The 17,238-nt window shown below is 37.1% G+C and overlaps 1 protein-coding gene across 1 annotated transcript in view; it reads right to left on the bottom strand.

The window, feature by feature from the left end:
- LOC149968657 (uncharacterized) overlaps positions 1–17,238 on the bottom strand; it is a 365,051-nt gene that overhangs the window by 209,730 nt on the left and 138,083 nt on the right. The window lies entirely within an intron of this gene.

Below are 17,238 nucleotides of genomic sequence, written 5' to 3'. Positions count from 1 at the left end.
CTTACGGAGGCGGGAAATTTGAACTGTTTGCAGCAACGGTTCGTTTTACAAGTAACGAAATAACGCGTAATTCGATTAAGTTCTGCATCAGAAAATGCAGTTTGTATACAGTTGTATAAATACTATGTAGTTATTTTACATTCGGTGCGCTTAGGGAATTTAAAGTAATTAATTCTTGACAGAAATGATAAAACGGCGATTAAAATGGTTATATAGTGATGTCAGAAGTAAATGGACCGAAGTTATGAGACTGCTATACGTTCTTACATTTTAACCTCGAATTTGAAATTTTGCGCGCTCCTAAGCCGAAAAAAACTTTTTGTTTTTATGAAACCATTTTTTATACATAGAAATAGCTATACCCAAAATTCCCTAGTGCAATTTAGCGCGCCAAAAGACCCGGATGGAAATTAGCTTTTATTTGACTCGATTTTTTCATCATTTTCATAAGGAAAACGCTATTTCGATAACTTCGGTTCATTTACTTCTGGTGATGTAAAACGTTAATGAAAGAATTGATTAAAATGTTAATAACACGAGCTAAAAAATATTTCTACACAACTAGCGCCATATATTTCACCAATCTTCTATTGAAACTAGTGGCTGAAAAATGAAACTCGGTAATATAGGTTCATACTACCTTTAAAGAGCCACAGAGTCGTTTAATTTTGAGGATAGCAGTAAATATTAATCACCTGTTTTGGTAAGTGAAAACAGCATGCTTAAGTCACGTGTCGGCACAAATTTTGAAACGATTCTGTGAGCCTTCAAGGTATCTAAAATGTTTCGGTTTTTAAAATCAATTCTAACAACAAGGGTTTCTAATATTTATGTAAAATAGAGCTGGCTATATTTGACGGGTGGGACGAACCTTGGGCCATTTCTTTTATTTCAACTTTGAAACGGATACAAAAACAAAAACAAGAGTCACGTTTTCGAATGGCGGGAATCATTCGTATTGCAACGTTCTGTATAATGTGACGGAGAGCTATCAAGGCGCCCTCTTTTGGTTGCCGTCTAAAACTAATAAGGAGACATCCCGAAGTGTAACCCACCGATTTTGTGCAAACTCTGGGGATTGGTAGACCTTCATGTAACTTGAAAAATTCTAAAGGGAATTTATTCAATGGGCAACCGTTTTGCCATGGCAACGAAAAATGTTTTTGATAACAAAAAAAGGAAATTTTCCCATTGAAAATAACATGGGATTCTGACCGATTCCTAGCCTCCGGTGCCTCCCCCCTGTGAAAAATTTTAACAAATTCCAAATTTTTCAAAATGCAACAAATGGGTGAAAATTAACCAAAATGGCTAAAATTGGAAAACTGAGAGAGAAAATTTAGAATAGTACAAACATGGCAAAAAAAAAATTCAAAATTGTTTGAAATAAATTATTTTTTCGAAATTGAAAAAAAATAATAAATTTTAATTTTTTTTATCAAAAGCAGTAAATTTGATCAAAAACGATTATAATTGATTGAAATCGATTATTTGTGAAATATCGGAATAATATATAGATAAATTGTTCAATTGACCAAAAGTTGATTTTTATCTATTTTTTCTATTTTTGGCATTTTGAAAATTTTCAAATTTGTTCAACATTTTTACATGGGGGGCCCTATGAATCGGTTAGAATCCCATATTATTTTAGTTGGGAAAATTTCCTATTTTTGTTGTCAAAATCATTTTTGAATAAATTCCTTTAGGATTTTTCAAGTAACATGATAGTCTACCAATCCCTTGAGTTTGAACAAAATCGGTGGGTTACACTTCCGGATGTCTCCTTATAAGTAACGTATTGCCATAAGTAACGTTATAAAGATAAGTATGCAGTGGTGTAGTCGGGCCAGGGCGAGGCAGGGCGTCGCCCCGGTGCTTTTTTCAAAGGCAGGGCCCCGCCCCGCCTTGGTTTTTCCATTTTTCCAGGGCGGGCCCTGCCTCTTTTTTTCAACTTGCCAGGGCGCACCTTGCTTCTATTTCGTATATCATTTTTCTGGAATAAAGGGTGTGTGAATTTATGATAAATTTTGCCCGCAGAAAAATACCATAACAATTTCAAATCGTTACCTAGTTACGGCCATCTTCGATCACGCTAAAAATCGAAGTTGGACGTACATTTATAGCGGCTGTATAGCTAACTTCGATTTCGCGCGTAATCGAAGTTGGCTGTACCCAGGTAGCGCCCCGGTTCTTTTTATTTTAGGACTACACCACTGTAAGTATGACAATTAGCAATAGTTATCACCGAACTGATTTTCTCTACACTCAAGGTAAAATTCAGCTCAGATTCCTCTATTGCCTTTTATATGTCAAAAGTGAAATATACTATTCAGTTCGGTTGCGAGTCCACCTCGGAGCTTGGCGAGAGTTTCAGGGTCGAAATCAGGTTCGATAAAAATATTAGCATTAAAGCAACTGTCGGTTCCATCATTGCCACCTGTATTATGAAAAGGCCCTTGCTATTAGAGATGGCCATGCATCTGTACAATTCTTCGGAAAGAAAGCGCTTTCAGTGGAGAGCGTGGTGCCATCTATTAATGCAGGGTTTGTACGGAACTTGGACATCCTGCATAGAGAAGTCAAGGATTTTCGAATTGGAGAGAAAAAAGTCAGGGATAAGTCGGGGATTTAAATAATATCGTAAAAGGTCGGGGATTATATTAAGTTAAAAGGAACCACCTATGGACTGCATTGTAAAGGATTTTATAAATAGCGAATAAGTAGATAAGTCCATAATAAAAAGGGATAATAAAGCTAAACCCTAAACAAATTTGAAGAAATTAAAAAACTTACCAATAGCTCGTACCGATAGGTCTTCGAGCGAACAAAAAGACGCGAGCTATCAGTAAGTTTTTAAACTTAAAATTTGCTTATAGGGTTTAGCTTTATTATCCCTTTTCATAATGGACTAATCTACTTATTCGCTAATTTTATCAGGGATTTTATTAGTCAACAAACAAACAAACTGCATCGCAGAGAAAAATTAAGTATATTCTCTTGAGCGCTCGTGTCTGTCTCAGTATGCTGTTATAAAATATAATTCAGTTTGTGATATTTATAAAAAAAATCACTTACGAGGAGTGTGCCCGAGGTGTAAATCACCGACTTTGATGAAACTCGGGGGGTATGTAGACCTTGGGGTAACATGAATTTTCACCGAGGGAAAAGTTACGCTGGGCTTCCGTTTTGCTATGGCAACCGAAAATGTTTTTGACAACATAAAATGAAAAAATCTACATTTAAAAAAGCATGGGATTTTCTCGATTTCACAAGGGGGCTACTTGATGAATTTCACCCAAAATTGTTAAAATTTAGCATTTTAGTGGAAATTTAAATTTTTATTTTTTTTTGGGTTTTCAAAAATTTTCACAGGGTAACCCCCCTGGGAAACCGAGAAAATCCCATGCTTTTTTAAATGTAGATTTTTTCATTTTAAGTTGTCAAAAACATTTTCGGTTGCCACACCTCGGGTACACTCCTCGTTAGTACTTTTACCCATGAAATGATGAAAATTAGTAAATTACCAAGAATATTTCTAAAAATGTCAGGGATATTGCCAAAAAAAAACGGCCAGGGATAACCTGGATAAGTTAGGGATTTGAAATCTGAAAATTTCGTACGAACCCTGTAATGGCAAAGGAAGCTAAAATTCAAAATAGCGTAATGATAACGTCGCCAGAGACTGACAGAGAGCCATTATAGAGTATTATAGACCACTTATACTCTATTTAGTGGATTTTTACCTAAATTATATATCCCATGTAAAAATATGGTTCAAAATTACTGTAATTTATATTAGTGACCAATTTACAAACGAGCCAATCAACGCGAAGGGTACCTATTATTTCTGTTCAGGTTTGAACCTTTACTAAATAGATAATATTATTCTAGGTTTAAAAAGACGAAAGCTTAAAACTTGTTGATACCTAAAATTATAATTTATTGCGCTTATAATATATATTTTAACTTAATATTATTTAATTTAAAATGTTAAAATAATATGTTTACCATGAAGTTACAGTGAATCTTCTTTTACATTTTTGATTTATTTTTTTATTTACAGAAATTTTAGGTATTACCATAAGTGTCTAATATTTTTACGTAAGTGTGACACTTCCTATTCTTCACATCCAAAAGTTTTACTGAGAGATATTCACAAAACAGACTTCATTACGGGCTTAGTCGCCGTTTTGCGTCCGCTCGCAAACGCGTCACACGTAGCCTTTGACAGCGCCTCGCTAGGGGGAGATTTTCTTCATGTGACTAGCTCTCAGTAAAATATTCCCCAAAGTGACAAACTTATGGAAGAATATTATAGACTTATGGTATAACGCAATAATACTATTCTGCTCGGAAGTTCTTGGTTTTTGTTTAATTCTTTTATAATTTATAAACACCATTAAAAAATAACATTGTTAAAAAAATTATTATACTATTATTTATATGTTAAAAAAATGTTAAATGTTTGTTTTAATTTATTTAAAAACACTTGTTTTTTGTTGATTTTTTCCATCGAAGGCTCGAAGCAGACCCTGGCGGGAAAATATATATTCGTTAAATTGACGGCCGCTAAATCGCTGTACGCGCGTTCGAAGTTGGCCGTGCACCTTGGATTAATAATATGTTACATTATTATTAATCCAACGTGCACTTAAAGGTTTTCTTCCAAAATATCACCGAGGCTTAACTTTTCAAAGATAGTTTGTTAGTTTAAATTGTTGAAAACCTCACAGGCACTCGAGATAATCGAAATTCCACGAACAATTATTTTCCCGCTATAAACTATCGGCGTTCATTTCAAAAACTATTCGAAAAATAATTTTCCGCTAGGGGCGCTCAATGCCGAGATATATTTTTTTCGTAGGTTAACATGGAAACTTCAACGAATGGATTGGCCGCTTTGCACGAGTGTCAAAGTTGGCCGTGGCTCTTGTAAACTATCTTGCCCTAAAATAGCATTCCAAATTCGTCCTTAATGGCTTAAAAAAGTTATCTCTGAGTATACCGTGGCTAATGATAAAGTTGAATATTCATGGGTTAAATAAATTCATGGTATTTAAGCCCAGCTGATTATTATTATTATTCTGATACGCTATGTTCTCCATTGCCACGAAAAGATGTCCATAGCTGGTTAGAGAAAAAAAGAGCGGTTAAAAAAAATGGTCAGCCGCGAATGTCTTCACGCGTCAAAGGTGAACCAGCCAGGTAAAACACGTGCTTGACGGCGTCTACTTTGAAAACATTTCGTGACAGCAGCACCGTCTGGCGGCGAAGAACAACCGCGTGGAGCTCCACGTGTGCCCAGGAGTCGAACCGCCTCGTGCGCCCGATAAAACGAAAAAACGTTTATCGACGTTAAAAAAAAGCGGCTCAGCTCGGTAAGCCTTGGCAAGGTTTTAGTGAACGCGGATCGCACGAGAGTGAAAACGTGACTGTTTCGAAGGCGGAGTTGGATAAAAGGGGGGATTAATACGCGAGGGCCGGGTTGCTTTGTTTCGGCGCCCGCGAAGTGGAGAATAAGCCCCAAGGCTTCCAACGCATTACTTGTTTTATTGCGCGCTTATTACGTGAGCGTTCTGGTTGTATTTTTACGTAACTTCTGCCGTGCAGCCAAGCCAACGTGCCCCTATATTTGGCCGTTATTAAAGGCGCTTTAAAACAAGTGCCGCGTGCTTCAGCTTAGCCGTGGAAACAAGTTGTTCCAGCTACATTTGCTACTGAAATCGTGATCTCTTTTGGCTTATTAACTCTGTAAATGTCGTCCTAACGTAAATTACAGAATAGTTTGTGGGGTGGCGGAGTGGTTAGCACTTTCGCCTCGCAGCAAGAGGAGCCTTGTTTGATCCCAGCTGGTGTGAAAACTCTGAATACCTACTTCCGCGTTGAGTTTGTAAGTTCTCTCCCTACTGGTTTAAGGCGTTTTCCCCTTCCATAAAAACTTGTTGAGGTTAACGGTAATAGTGAGTGTAGGGAGCTGTTGGTTCACGTGGCATGAAGGGCTTGCCACCACCCTCCTACGCATTGTAGCCCGGCCACCTGAATCGATGGCTTTAAAAGTCGCTTGATGCCTTCGGTATTAGCTGATTATTATTTAATTATTTAAAATATATCCATATGTAACATAATCACTCATAAGTATGCCTCTCTATAATATTTCTATTGAATGTTTTAATGATACCTTGTTTCACACGAAAACGAAACCACGAGCTATAAAGTTACTTTCATAGAGTTGGGAATATAGTACTTTTAGAACAACATATTGTATCCGCTGTGGCTGGGGTCTCGAGGAACGTTTTCTTGAAATCATGTATCGATCCTCACATTTATCATTAGTCGGTGGCGTCACCTCTCTTTCAAAGAAAATATAATTTTTTAAATATCGTCTGCTTTTACTTTGTTCACGCTAGTGGTAGATAGCGCCACTGGCTTAAATTATTCTTACAGTTGGCTTGCGGTAGATGACGCCACCGACTAATTATAAACTGTTTCGGTGCGTACGTTATTTCAAGAAAGTCTCTCTGACGACGTTGTCATTTCGCTACTTTGAATTTTAGCATCCTTTGCCATTAATAGATGGCACCACGCTCTCGTCTAAAGTCACGTTTTTCGATGAATCGGATAGATTCTCTAATAATAGGGGCCCTTTCATAATACAGGTGGCAATGATAGAGCCGACAGTTGCTTTGAAGAGGATTTTCAGTTACAGTGCCGGTTTTTCTTTATTTTAAAATTTTGCGCGCTGCGAACCGTATCTGTCGCCATCTATCGGCTTTTGGTGAAACCAGGAAAATAATACGCTACCTGAGCGAAAAAGTCAAGCAAGTCCTGATACGTGACTTTACTTTTTTCAACAGATGTCAACAGCGTCGAAATCAAAATTTAAGCCATCGACAAACTACTACAGGACTAGTAATTTAAGTTTATACATTTTGGTCCTAATACGGTTGCGGAAAAATTTAGGACAAACCCAGTTTATTTTTTGGAATTTAAAAATTCGGTACAAGATGGCAGCCTCCGTGGAAACGGAGCTTCAATTTTTAAAAGGGGAAAATAGCCCAGAAAAAATTACAATTTACTTAAAACGTTAAACCATAGTTTAACTAATACTAAATAAACATTCAGAGTGCCCCCATATGCGGGCAGTCCAGTGCAATTTAGAGTTAAATTCTTCACCAATTATTGCATGGCGGTGGCTATACAGCAGACATCTTTTACGCTAATACTAAATACTATTTCTCTTCTAGCTATGCTTCAAAATAGGTTTCAGTCGGTTCCAAATGATGATTCAAAGAATCTCAATAAACCGTAATTTAATATAATATAATTTAATTACGAAAATCTATATATACATATATTTACACAGGTTAGACTACTAACACTACTTGTACCTTCATACGTGCTAGCGTTTTGAGCTTCTTAACTTCTTCTGACAGGCAACCCGGTTTTTTACTATGCTACTGGTACGCCCTCTAATGTATATAAACAGTACTAATTAATTTATTATAATTTAAATTTTTATCAATTTTAATTATAAATACACTAATGAGCTACCGTATTTATAATTTGATAATATGTATTTTAAAATGTATTAATTATCTACGATACATTTAAATTTAAAATATAGGTGGCGCTCCATTTTTAAATATAAATATTATTTTAACAATAGTTGATTATAGTTCAGAAAACTTACACAAGCCGCTTGTATTATGATAAGGCCATAGAAAGAGAAACGAGACTAGAACCACGATCGGATTGGGGGGATGTGTACCAGTTAGAAAGCTGCCACTAGAGTGTAATCGCCATATCCTCGCCATCTTATGGAATAAATTGAAACTAAATATGATCACGTGGCATAACGTAATGTGGTTTATTTATGTTCTTCTATCGGTTTTCGACATTGTTGAATGGTAAAAAAGACTGATTTATTATTTCAAAGAAATTATATAAGTTATTTAAACTTTATGAAAATCATTAGGTTGACAAGAATCTTCTACGTTATCGTAAATTTCCAGGTTAACTGTTAACCGATTCAGCCACGACAGAATGCCAATTCACCACTTCAACCGTGGTGGGATCAGGATAAACTATTGCGACCGAGCTGGAATCTACAGTGTTACCCTTAACCTTTAAGCCACCCGTTGAGTTTGCGCGATCATTGTAAGTCGGAAATGATAATTTAACTAATTTTTAATCATATCATTGTGAACTAAATTATGCATACTCGAGATTCCGTAACTTATCATGATCATCAGTGTTAGTTAAGTCACATCACGTTCATCAGTGTTAGTTAAGTCACATCACGATCATCAGTGTTAGTTAAGTCACATCACGATCATAAGTGTTAGCTAAGTCACATCACGATCATCAGTGTTAGTTAAGTCACATCACGATCATAAGTGTTAGCTAAGTCACATCACGATCATCAGTGTTAGTTAAGTCACATCACGATCATCAGTGTTAGTTAAGTCACATCACGATCATAAGTGTTAGCTAAGTCACATCACGATCATCAGTGTTAGTTAAGTCACATCACGATCATAAGTGTTAGCTAAGTCACATCACGATCATCAGTGTTAGTTAAGTCACATCACGATCATAAGTGTTAGCTAAGTCACATCACGATCATCAGTGTTAGTTAAGTCACATCACGATCATAAGTGTTAGCTAAGTCACATCACGATCATCAGTGTTAGTTAAGTCACATCACGATCATAAGTGTTAGCTAAGTCACATCACGATCATCAGTGTTAGTTAAGTCACATCACGATCATAAGTGTTAGCTAAGTCACATCACGATCATCAGTGTTAGTTAAGTCACATCACGATCATAAGTGTTAGCTAAGTCACATCACGATCATCAGTGTTAGTTAAGTCACATCACGATCATAAGTGTTAGCTAAGTCACATCACGATCATCAGTGTTAGTTAAGTCACATCACGATCATAAGTGTTAGCTAAGTCACATCACGATCATCAGTGTTAGTTAAGTCACATCACGATCATAAGTGTTAGCTAAGTCACATCACGATCATCAGTGTTAGTTAAGTCACATCACGATCATAAGTGTTAGCTAAGTCACATCACGATCATCAGTGTTAGTTAAGTCACATCACGATCATAAGTGTTAGCTAAGTCACATCACGATCATCAGTGTTAGTTAAGTCACATCACGATCATAAGTGTTAGCTAAGTCACATCACGATCATCAGTGTTAGTTAAGTCACATCACGATCATAAGTGTTAGCTAAGTCACATCACGATCATCAGTGTTAGTTAAGTCACATCACGATCATAAGTGTTAGCTAAGTCACATCACGATCATCAGTGTTAGTTAAGTCACATCACGATCATAAGTGTTAGCTAAGTCACATCACGATCATCAGTGTTAGTTAAGTCACATCACGATCATCAATGTTAGTTAAGTTTTCTCGAATGAAGAGAAAGTTTTTTTTACCATAGCGTTAGATTTGATATTTTGGTAAGCTAGGAGCAACAAACACAAGGAGAACGCAGCTAGCCTTTCGCGCTATCGTAGTGTTCTGTACAAATTTCATTGGACGAGCCTTTACGCTACACGATTTACGGGCGGGAGGGGAAGAAAATTTCAAAATTTTCTCCTTGAGACGGCAGCAGGCGCTAAAGCGTCTAACCAATGACAATAGTTCTTTCTATAAAATCGGGGGGCTAGACAATGGGGTGAGCAAAAGCATGTACCCACCACGTCACGGACGACGTCATACGGTCATTGAGGCGTTTACTACAAAATTTGGAAAGCGCCGTGAATTTTGACGAAAATCTTAAGAATTTTTTAAGAGGGTTAGCGGGGTATTTTATTTTTCTTTCGCTGTAGACGTTCTCTTGTTGGTGTATGATATTTTTATGTAAATAATCAAGTTAAATCTTTAAGATTATCTTTTTGAACATTATTTGAAGTGGTTAAATTCTTATACAATAACCGACTGACTTACTTTTATTGAATATTATGGCAATCAGATACGACGTGTAGCTCTCTAACTCGAGCCATTAAAGGCTGCTAACACGTGTTTACCTGGGCCGAAAAAATTTCCCCCACTCCCATACAAAATGACGTTTTTGTGACGTAGCGGGAGCCATCTCAAACAAATTGGGCAAGCGTAAATATTTTATAGACTTTTGACGGGTTGCGTTCTCCTTGTGTGGGGTGCTGTGTTTGTTGCTCCTAGTTGTAAGGATTAAAACCACAATGAGTTTGAGAAACGGACAATATGTGTTTCTATAAACTTAGAGATAATGGGCCCATAGGCAGGTAAGGAGTCTGGGCCCCCTTTTCACGCGCTGCATTTACTCTTATCCCGGGAACTAGGCTGTGCTTGAATTTCCCTGATTCAGCGTAAAAGTTTGAGCTCTACCGGTACGTAGTCTTGATTATCTTTGGCTCTACGGTTATATTACTAAATAAAAGCTCTTAACAATCGTCGACTAAATATGCGATAATTATGCAACATTGCGATTTAAGGTTGCGTCCGTAAGCTGCCAGGCAGAAATTTTGGTTGTTTTAACACAAAATCTTCTAGCTAGGAATTTCTCCAATATAAATTACGATTGATATTATAGATTTATGGCCGCCTTCGAATACAGTAATTACGGTCACTGGAGGGCCCCTTCCAATTATGGGCCCATAGGTTTGCTGCAAAGTAAAAAAGGGAAACGAAGAGGGGGCGGAAAATACGTCATCAAAATGGAGTTACAGAGTGAGGCATTTAGAACGTATGTCTCCGGGCGAGTAAATCGAAGAGATAAAATCGCGCCAGACTATAGACTAAATATAGGATTGCTAGTACTATTTTAACTAGTAGGTTATGTAGTCTATAGTGTGACTAGGTGTCATTAGTAATGTCCACTGGTTTTGGGGTCCCGCGAATAGAAGCTTCATTAAAACATCTTCCAGGAAATTGCCAAGAAGTAATATTTCCGAGTAAGAACCTGCAAGTTACTTTGGATATAATTCTTGTTGAAATAATGGAAATTATTCACCTGTAAGGTGTGCAACGGGTGTTTCACTTTTAACCAGGTAGCTTTTTGACGTATTAAGGCTTAGCAAAAACAAAACTTTCTGTTTACAGGTGAGAAATTTTCATTATTTCATCAAGTAATAATATAAGTCTATAATATTGCTCCATAAGTTTGTCACTTTGGGGAATATTTTACTGAGAGCTAGTAACGGAGTGACGTCATCACAAGAAGAAAATCTCCCCCTAGCGAGGCGCTGTCAAAGGCTAAGTGTGACGAGTTAGAAAGCGGAGGCAAAACGGCGACAAAGCCCGTAATGCAGTCTGTCTCGTGAATAGCTCTCAGTAAAACCTCTGCATGTGAAGAATAGGAAGTGTCACACTTATGTAACAATATTATACACTTATGGTAATAAACAGTAGCTTTCAGGCGATTTCCTTGAAGATGTCTGATTTAAGAGACTATTGGGCTGAAAAACGTAATTTAGAATTGTTGTGTTTATAAAAAACGAAACTCTATTCTAGGAACATTTTTTAATATAACAAATATACAAAGTAAATAAGATACTTAATTAGGCTAGAGCTCACTGTGAAACTAGGAACAAGGATGCCCGAGAGACTATTTAGTACTATATAACTCGCCATTACAATCAAATCACGTCATCTATTAAAGGGACACATCGTGTCGTATCTGCTACCACGTGGTAAATCCGGGCCAATTGTTTTCAAACGCCGCGCCGGTGTGGCCCTTTAAGTTGCTAGATGGAGCTGTCTAATATTTTAGGGTTTAATTTGTGTTGTTTTAAAACTAATAATTCCCGAAATCATTCTACTTTCTTTATATCGTGGGCAATAAAAAGTAAAAGTTTGAACACTATTTTTTGCTTTACGATTATTATTCTAACAATTTTTAAGAGTAGCCTGGCTATGAAAACCAAAGTATTAAGTATCCTTTGGGTTTTTAGGGGCGCATATTATTTTGAACCCGTCTGTGGGTGTGTGTGTGTGTGTGTGTGTGTGTGTGTAGCCTGCGAACGCATTCGCATTTTCGGGGCAAAGGGTAATCACTGCGTACGCAGTCGAACAACCGTTTTAGCAGTTTAAAGGTTGGCGAAACCACCGTGTGACGGTAAGCGTTAACGGATAAATTTGCGACTGCGCTGAGTTTTCTTTTTCGTTAACGCCACCGTCGCTACGTTTGTTATGGGTGCGTATTCTCCAACTCCTTCTTATTGACTTTGGGGACGGACCGAGTGCTGAGTGTTATGGCAACCTCTCAACTTCCAATGGCAGGGTTTCCACCAATTGTTTACGGTTTTCGTCTTAGTATCAATTTGCGATTTGAACCCGAAACCTCCTGCTTGACAGGCGGACGTTCTACCACAGAACCACCGACACTTAATAGGCTTCATTGAAAATTAGACGTTCAGCTTTATCGGAAGCGTATTTAATAGAGTACGAAATTTTGGTTTAATTGAAATAGAATTGAAATGGAAATTATTGCATCGAAGAAATTCTAATTTAGCGTTTCTCTATTGATTAAAAACAAATGCGCCACCCAGGTTTCGAACCCAGACCATTCGGCTTGGCAGTCGAGCGCTCTATCACAGAACCACCGATAGCTGCTTAGCTTCACTGTTAACATAACACTAATCGTAAGCATAATAGGTAATAAAGTCTTGAATTTTTTTATGAATGAATTTATGAAGGCCTAATCTGGTTTTTTTACGAATGAAATTATGTTGATTTAATTGAATTTCAAGGAAAGGAAGGGTCTTATGGTACTTTTGTTGGGTATTTTTTAATGAATGGAGATAAAGATTTTTTCTGTTGTATATTTTTTCTTTAATTTTTTACTAAACGGATTAATACAATATCTGTATATATTGTTAATTGAACTTTGTTTTTTTTATTTTTTTAAGTCTACATTTTTTACCTATGAAATTTTAAAGGTCAAATCTTGTTTTAAAATATAAGAAGTATCTGGGTTTCAGGCAAAGTAAGGGTTTTATGTTATTTTTACTGATCGAGATAACGTTGTTTTTTGTCTATTCTTGGGTATTGTTGGTTTTTTAAGCTTATTTTTCGAAATCGTTCAGTTTTAGTGGAACCTTTAAAGCTTATCCGGTTTCATTAGAATAACGTCGAAAATTCGTATTTGTGAATGGTAAGGTGTTGCGCTTCTTGATTTTCTATTTTCTATTGCTTGGTTTTGAATTAATTTATTACTCGACTGCGTAATAATATTTTTCTATGAGCTATTTTGATCCTGAAGTCTGATTGATTGGTATATTATTATAAATTTTTTCTATTCGTTATTTTTACTCTGAAGCCTGATAATTTGGGATATTATTAAATATCTTTCTATTCGTTATTTTTGCTCTGAGCCTGATTGATTGGGTTGTTATTACATATTTTTCTATTGGTCGTTTTGGCTCCAAAGTTTGGTCGATTGGGTTTTGGTATTTTAATTTTTTGATTGTGTTGAGCTTTTGGGCGGTATTGTTGGCTTTTAATTATCATTTTTTCGTGTGAAGTGGTTTAAAGAAGGTTTTTTGTGTTGTTATTTCGTAAGCGAGAAAGATACAAATACCCTCTGTAGATATTTCTTTCATTAAAATTTGCTTCGTATTACATTTAACTGATAAACTTGTTCTGTAAATAGGGTTAAATTCAATTGTGCGTTGTTCTAGTTCGTCCAACTCACTGTTGTAATTACTTAATTTATAATATTCTGAATAAATTGAACTCGGTTGTTTCGTCTTAATATTTTAATTATAATTAAATGGTATACCGTGCGGGATTGAACCGGGATTACGTTTTTAGTAAATAACTCTGAATTGCGGAGATATATCTTTAAGGGTTATCTCGAGAGATTAATACCACTAGGGACATTTCTTCCGAGGAGAGGTATATTTTGGCTTGCCAACTTGTTTTTAATTACTAATATGTTAGGCACATTCATAGAGATAGAAAAGAAATAGGCACTATTGTATCTGGCGAAATTAACCGCGAGTGCGGACCCTCTTTTCGCCATGTAGGAAGCCATGAGATTGGCAGATTACGTGGCGCCATCGACGCGCGGTGAAATGAAATACATTATGCCTTTTGGAAAATCAACTGTCATTTGATGTAAACAAAGGAAGGATAGATGGCGTTGCAAATTCTGCCCATCTCCGCTTTCATACATGCGTGGGGGGATTAATTTTCCCGGTCAAAAACAGGGGTGTCTTAACGCGAAAATATCCCCTCTATTTCTTTTCTATATCTATGGGCACATTAAATAGTTCTGCAAAGGAAGATATATCTTCCTTGGTTCTGCTATCATAACTTTTATAATAAACGATAATCATGTAACAATAGCCCAGTTCACACTATACAATTAAATATGACACTTAATTGTAAGCAAGAAAATTGTATAGTGTGAACAGAAAAATTGTAACAATAACTCCCACTTTTTCTGTTCACACTATACAATTTTCTTGCTTAAAATATAGTTGGATACCATTAAGTGGTCCAATTAAATATATAGTGTGAACTGGGCTTTACTTTCAATCGATTGCCCCAATTTGGGTTTTGTTTTGATTGTTTGTTACGAACTTTAAAAATATTAAGTAACAGAAACTGACACCTATTAGATTAGTACCTATAATTATCTGCTAAATTCTTGATAAAATTCTTATTAAAAGTAAGAGACTCCTGTTAAAGTCTGTTAAACAACTAGAAATCTACATAATGGTCTTTCGATATTGACGGTTTGGACTAATTTCACAACAAACAAGTTGCTTTTCTTCCTTACTTCTTACGTCGTTGGTTCTGTTCTACCGATAATTTAATATTATATACTGATTAGATTGCCAACGAGATCGAATAAAGATAAGTCTGTTCTTCGACAGTGTTTCTTTAAAGCCGTTGTAAACTTGAGAACTACACGGAGGGAATAAAGTTAAATACGCCGCCATTAATAGTTGGATAACTTGGATACAACTGAATACACGACGACGACGACAATTAGCAGTTAGACTACAGTGCTACGAGAAATTAACCTTAGTTAGTATAGTCAAACAATATTTGTACCAGATTACGTCCCATATTATTGTTTCTGCTACAGCTTAAACTTTCAACTTGGCGCACGGTGAAGGAAACTAATATAGTAAAGCGAGGTACACGAAAGGTAATAATATATTTTGTACAGTTAGGCTGAGCTAAATATAATATGTAAATAGGACATATTTTATTGATTTTGTTTACTTACTTTGAAATTTTTCTAGGGGCACAATTATATTTTAAGGGGGCACCGAGACTTTTTGAGGGGGCACCACGGGGCACTCTCAGATTTTTTACGGGCCTGGCCATGGTAACAATAAAAAAAATACAAACGGCTTATTAATGCCCCGTAAAATTACGGGGCATCCGTACATCAATCGAATCTTAACTCCAAAACGGTGGCCCAAATGAAAAAAAGTCATGGAAAATTTTCAACTCCAAATGGCCCGTGGTACCGGTAGGGCAGCTATGTTCGCTAAAACGCGTTTTCTCTACCCTCATTTGTAATTCATTCGTAACATTTTGCACCTCTTTTTATTCAAAGTAATCCAAAGGAAAGTGCTGCACAGTGGCGTCGGAACGTTTGAAAAGTTGGGAGGGCAAAGCAGCTCAAACCCTGTGGCCGGCGATCAGTAAATATTTTAAAAAAAGGCAAATAACGGAAAGGATTTAATATCTTTTGTATTTCGAAATTCAATAGATGGATCTTTAACACAAAATAGGAACAATTTCAGTAAGTTTCAAGTATAACAATACAAAACCAATAATAATATAAGGAACTGTAGCCTTGTTGTAAGTAATAAAAACTCCAGTATACAATTAAAAGTATACGTTTAATAACATCACTAAAAACGTGACTTCCTTAAAGCCGTGTCTGTATCAAATGTCTAACCCAAAAGCTCACACGCCCCCTCACACCATATCTAGTTAACCTATAAACAGTAGGTTCGGGTCGCGTCGGCCTCCTTGCTTGGCGAATCGTTGATGGTCACCACCAGCTGGGGCTGCCCTGAGGGGGGTGTTCTTTCACCTCTGCTGTGGTGCCTGGTTGTGGACGAACTCTTGGTGAGGCTAAACAGGGATGGCTGTTGCGGCATTGGTCTCAATGATTATTACTGGTCAGTTCCCAGGAACCATCTCGGCTATGGTGAGAAAATCTCTCATATCTATGGAATGCTGGTGTAGGGAGGTTGGCCTCACCGTCAATCCTGACAAGAGGAGTCTGGTTCCTTTCACTCGGAGGAAGGTACAGGACTTTTATAACGGTATTTTTTTCTTAGGGACCATCTTGGTCAAGTCAACTGAGGTAAAATACCTCGGTGTAAGCTAGTATGGAAGCCTCATCTTGATCTTAGTATCAGGAAGGCTAAAATGTTATTCTGGAGAGTAAGGGGTCCCATAAGCAAGTCTTAGGGTCTTAGCGCAAAGGTTATATATTAAATATATACCATGATAATCAGGCCTATGCTGATGTATGCAGCAGTGGTTTGGTGGCCGGGGGTATTTCTTATGCCAGTTCAGGCTGAACTACGCACTGTGCTAGGGCTGGTCTGTGTCAGCATTACAGGAGCTATGAGAACAAGCTTCAAGAGTTTCTCTGGAGGTGCTCCTGAATATTCTACCGCTCCATCTTTATATGGAGGAGGATGAAATTATGAGTGCCTATCGGTTACTACATAATGGTTGGTGGAGGTTTGCTAATTAGGAATGCAGCCAAACCCATTTGGTTTCGGCAATATTCTGGTCATTTCCGATCTTATTGATGGGTTCTGAGAACATAGCTGCAAAGTTACACTTTGAAAAGCAGTTTAGTGTTTACTTTCCAAGTCGCCTAGACTGGACTCGCAACGCAGTTTTTGGAACCAAGGGTGAAATTGTTTGCTTCACGTATGGCCTCAATATTCACTGGAGTTAACTGTGTTGTTTGGGAGCCTCGGCGTTTTAGGTACGGTTTTTCGGGTAGAGAATTCGGCCATCTGCTTCTGTGTTGACTTCTGTCTTAAGAAGTATCGAGGCAAGACTGTTCAGATTTTCTCGGACAGCCAGGCTACCCTTAAGGCTCTTAATCAGTTTAGTATCACTTCGAAGCTCGTTCTTAGGTGTTTGGACCTACTTTCAGGACTGGGCACCCATAATAGGGTTCAACTGTATTGGGAATCATGGTAATGAGAAGGCCGACACTGTCCAAGGAGGGTGCGAAGGC

The sequence above is a fragment of the Leiobunum rupestre genome, chromosome 1 (assembly GCF_980474605.1).
Source record: "Leiobunum rupestre chromosome 1, qqLeiRupe1.1.hap1, whole genome shotgun sequence".
Classification (NCBI taxonomy): Eukaryota; Metazoa; Arthropoda; class Arachnida; order Opiliones; family Sclerosomatidae; genus Leiobunum; species Leiobunum rupestre.
Note: the sequence above shows the minus strand (reverse complement) of the source record. Positions and strands in the feature narration are given on the sequence as shown.